Below are 5590 nucleotides of genomic sequence, written 5' to 3'. Positions count from 1 at the left end.
AGAGAGAGATGATGGAATGGAGTGGAATGGATGGATGGAATGGATGGATGGATGGATGGATGGATGGTATGGATGGATGGATTGGAGTGGATGGATTGGATGGAATGGATGATAAAGATGGATGATAGATGGATGGATGGATGTATGGATGGATGAATGGATGATGGATGGATGGATGGATGGATGGGGAGTGGATTGAATGAATGGATGGATGGATGGGATGGATCGGATGGATGGACGGATGGAAAAAAAAAAAAAATTTGGAAATGGATGGAACCAGACAGATGGATTGATGGATGGATGGATTTCAATATTTTTATTACGCAAACGTTCATCAGCCCGTGAGTAATCACACCGGTAAATCTATATGAAGCGCAATCTCTGTCTATATGCAGCCATACAGTATGCGAGCGTATGGCTCCCTGGATGCTAGCACAAAGAATGCTGAGCGGCGCATAATGTACAGATCAAGAAACCTTTATTAATAGAATATATTATATAATATATATATATATAATATATATAATAGGCTACGTAATTTGCACTCGCGTATATAAACGTCTATGATAACGTAGCATGTGTGCAGGCGAGATTTGGTCAAATTTCTTAGATCTAGCGCGCAGGTGCGTAGCCGTGACAACAGGTGCTCGCTGTAGATGCAAGAGCTGCCTAATTCAGTTGCCCTCTCACCATCTCGTTTCCACTCATGGCATTCTAGCTAGCGTTGCGTGGATGCGCTCTTATTGTGAAACATTTTTTTCTTGCACCCGACCCCGTCTCGATGTCTGTCGACGCGGCCGCACACACTCTTTCTCAGTCTCTTTGCTCTCTCTCTCTCTCTCTCTCTCTCCTCTGCTCCTCTGCTCCTCGATCTCTCTCTCTATTTTCGCTCGACGCCTCGTCGTCTCTCTCTCTCATCATCTCTCTCTCTCCTGCTCTCTCGTCTCTTTCTCACAGGGGTAGAACATCTTTCTCTCTCTCTCAGTCTCTCTGTATTTCGATATCATTATTATGTTTAATTTTGAAGAAGTAAAACCGACGCAATAGAATCAGACACACGCACACACACACACACACGCACGCACACACACACACGCACACACACACACTCACATACATGGGCATGCTCTATACACTAGGCAGACGCTGATTGCTGTTTATCGTATTCATCGCTGGATGCAGATTTGCATGCTATCTCAGCGTGCAGATCGTTGTTGGCGATTGCCGCGGTAAAATCCGTGGGTTGTAACCACGCGCGGACGACAGGTAGTAAAAATCAAAGCTCGTCGATCATAGTTGATAACATCTGCTGCTACGACACGGCGCATTGTCCACTGCAGATGTGCGCTTCCGTCGTAACAGATGCCTCTATATGGCTCAATACTCAATAGCATCATCATATATGAGCCATGTCCCCAACGCGATGTGAAGAGAGAGGGAGGGAGGGAGGGAGGGAGGTGGGAGTCCGCGCTTGCTGGTGATGATGATGATGATGATGATGATGATGATGATGATGATGATGATGATGATGATGATGATGATGATGAAGATGATGACGACATGTGTGTCTGGGGGAGGGGGAGGGGGTCCTCGCTTGCTGGTGATGAGATGACATGTGGGGGGGGGAGAGGAGGAGGAGGAGGGAGTCCGCGCTTGCTGGTGATGATGATGACGACATGTGTGTATGTGTGTGGGATGGGAGGAGGGAATCCACGCTTGCTGCTGCTGCTGCTGCTGATGATGATGATGATGATGATGATGCTACTACTGCTGCTACTGCTGCTGCTGCTGATGATGATGATGATGATGATGATGACATGTGTGGGGAGGGGGAGAAGGGGGATAATGATGACGCTGCATTGTGTATACTCGTACACTCACTACGCGTCTGCTGCGACATCTGCCACGCGGGAATGTGGTTGCGTGCGACGCGACGACATTCTCATTGTATATTGCCGTAACTCGATATAAACCGTCGGCGATGTAGAAATTCCTCGCACGCGTGCGCATGCGCGTAATTCGTCGTTGCGTCCGTGGTGGTTCTTTTTCTTGTCGCTCGCTCGCGGAATGTCAAATGTGTGATCTTCACGGTTGTCGCGTTCGGGACATTACGCGATAGCGGTGTCAATCCGCGTGTAGTTATCTCACTGTGGATTCGGGAATGCAGTTGTCATGTACGGGGACTCCCGATAAGAAAGAAGAAAGTATTCTTATTCTGTCTACGCCGATTGTTCACGCAAGCTCCCCACGCAAAACTCCCCTTCAATTACTGTAACGTCATCGCGATGGTTTATTTAGCGTATTTTACAACGTCGAATTCATTTTCTCTCTCTCTCTTTTTCTCCCCGAGGAATGCGCGGCGCCATGTTGGAACAGCGCAGCAATAAAATTCGAATTTAATTTGTGTGAAAACGCATCGCACGTGACGTCGGCGATGCGGAGCGAGTAACCCTAGTGGAATTTCGCGCGGAATCTTTCACTTTCATTTCATAGTCGCGTGGCAGGTCGACGAGGAAAATTACGATTTCGCGTCATGCCAGCCGGTCGTGTCGCGAGTCCTGTCACGAACAAATGCGACACACCTGCTTCATCTACCGTCTTCGTGACATGCTCGGAATGAGACGCCTGCAGTTTTGATGACAATCTCGATAAACACTGTCATTCGCTAATAATAGATATAAATAATAATATTATTTATAATAATATTTATAATAATTATAGTAATATTAATGTAATTAGAATTAATTATTAATAATATTAATATGAGAGAAGAGCAGTGGACGAAATACCTTGGCTGGTCATTCAGCCTGAAGGTATCTTGTTGGAAGAAGAGTGAATATTTGATTAGAAATTTCATCTTTATCTTAACCATTATTTATTCTGTTTTTCTCTTTACTCATTATTCTCGATTTTACTTGTCCGCCCACCTCCCCATTGTAATTTTGTTTTTTATGTATCTCCGTCTTTCTCGCTGCTACTGCTCTCTCCCTCTCTCTCCCTCCTCGGTCTCTCTCTCTCTCTCTCTCTCTCTCTCTCTCGTATATATATAATATATATATATATATATATATATATATATATATATACATATTTATTTATTTATTTATTTTATATTTATATCTATCTATTTATGTATAATATATATATATACATAAATATTTATATATATATATATATTTATTTACATCTATATATATATCGAGTTTCTCTTTATTTCTCTCTCGTTCTCTCTCTCGCCGTCTCTCTCTCTCTCTCTCTCTCTCTCTCTCTCTCTCTCTCTCCTCTCTCTCTCTATATATATATATATATATCCCCTTATCTGTCTTTTTCTCTCCTTTCCTCTATCGCTATCTATCATCTCGCTCATGTTCACTTGCTCTCTATATCCCTAATGTGCTATATTGTGTTTTTCTCTTTCTCGGCCGCATCTCTCTAGATTAGGACATATCTCCCGAATCTATATATAGATTCATGAGAAAGGACGCTGGGAGCTGCCAAGCCATGTTCGCAAAGTCTCCTTTGCTCGAATAGAGCATCTCATCCCTCTTCATCTTTCTTCTCTCACTCATCAGTTTTCTCGCTCACTCGTAAGCTGCATGATCTGGGAAGCCATTACGAGGGGCAGATGAATCACAAACAAAACGGAAAGATGCTATTCTGTATGGTCAGCTATACTAGAAAGTGATCATCATATTAACAATGACCTTCTTCTTTCTCGACACTGCCTACAGGTACCACCTATACACTCCCCGATGACAACCTCTCTCTCCCCCCCCCCCGCGCGCGTGTGTGTGTGTGCGTGCGTGCGTAGCGTGTGTGTGCGTGCGTGCGTGCGCGTGCGTGCGTGCGTGCGTGCGCTGCGCGCCGTGTGTGTGTGTGTTGTTTGTGTGTGTGTGTTGTGTGTGTGTGTGCGTGCGTGTGTGTGTGTGTGTGTGTGCGCGCATCGCGTGTGTGTGTGTGTGTGTGTGTGGCGTGTATGTAAATAATTAAATTATGCCTATTCTGCTTTCAACATTTAATGTTTTTAATCAGGATGAGTCTACGGGGTAATGCGGCATAGGCGGATTATACGGATTACGTCCCATATGGAGACTATGGTGCTTCTAATGGCCGGTGACGCATAATTGAAAATAGAAACATAACGATTTTAACCACTGCGGTACTTGCCATGTACCCCTGTCATTTGTTACAGGCACGCTCGCGTTCGGTATGTGTGTGTGTGCAGGGGCGGATCCAAGAATTTCAAGTAAGAGGGGGCACTATAATGAGCAATATAGTAGTGAAAATTTTGTGGGGGATAGATACGGCGACGAGGCGAAGCTGAGTGATCGGGGGCAGGGGCGTGTACGAGGAGTGGACCAGGGGGGTCTAACCGATAACCCATACTTGCGAGCACGCGAAGGGGGGTCTGGGGAATCTTCCAAAAATTTGAAAATTAGATCGCCTCAGATCGTTTTTCTTGCGGCCGAGCAGGGGGGGTGTCCGGACCCCATGGAGTCGCCCCTGACGCCCCCTTGTACACGCCTCATGCGGGGCAGGGTGTCGGGTTACCCCCCCTCCCACATAGGGAGCTTATTGCACTTTTTAGCTTTCAAAAATGGTGGGCAATCTGCGTGCATACTGTAGAGGCGTATGCTTAACTCATATTGCAGCAAGCATTTATGTGATTAACATTTGATCAGTGCGTGAACCAGCCTTTTCGTATATGGGGCGGGGGGGGGGGGATGCAGACCGTCAAATGTACGCTGAGAATTACATAAACACTGAAATGTTTTAAACGCTTATTATATTTCTGACATGCAATCACTGTGGTATTAAGAGAAGTCACATTCACATATCAAATAACTATTGGCAGGGCCTAGATGAAAATATGGCAATTTTCAAAATACAAATCTTGTGATACTCGCATATATTTCAAACTTTGAAGAATGTTTGTATTTGTAATGAGTGATGTCATTACAGTAAAGCAAAATAAATTAAGTACTTCATTTCTCTTATGAAAACAACCGCGGTTACATACATGTATGACAATATAAACAGTGCAGGCCAGAAATATATCTCTAACAATGTAAAAATCAAATTTGTTAATGAGCTCTTGAGATTTTCTTTGGCAGGAACATTCAGAAGATGACTGACAAATTTGAATATTATGTTAAACATGAAAGAGGTCGCATGATGGTACAAATTTCTCGACTGGAACCTCATCTTTGTAACTCTTACTTTAAACATTGAATATGAGAAAAATTCATTTTGTAATTTGTCAATTCATTGTAATTTTTATAAAAATTCTATTTATTTAATTTTTTGGTTTCAAAAGGGGGCACGGTCAGATATGTGCCCCCATCTAAATTCCGAGCGACCTAGGCTGAAGTGTGCCATGAAAATCAAAAGAACTGATGTGTATGTAATGTATGTGTGTGTGTGTGTGTGTGTGTGTGTGTGTGTGTGGGTGCGTGCGTGCGTGCCGTGCGGCGCTCGCGTGCGTGAGTGAGTGGTGTGGTGTGTGTGTATGTGTGCGTGTGTGTGTGTGTGCGTGAGTGAGTATTGTGTGTGTGTGGCGCGCGTGTGTGTGTGTGTGTTGTGCGTGTGC

Source organism: Priapulus caudatus, unplaced genomic scaffold (genome assembly GCF_000485595.1).
Source record: "Priapulus caudatus unplaced genomic scaffold, Priapulus_caudatus-5.0.1 Scaffold160, whole genome shotgun sequence".
In the NCBI taxonomy this organism is placed as follows: Eukaryota; Metazoa; Priapulida; class Priapulimorpha; order Priapulimorphida; family Priapulidae; genus Priapulus; species Priapulus caudatus.
The sequence above is the reverse complement of the archived record's forward strand: the minus strand, read 5'-3'. Positions refer to the sequence as shown.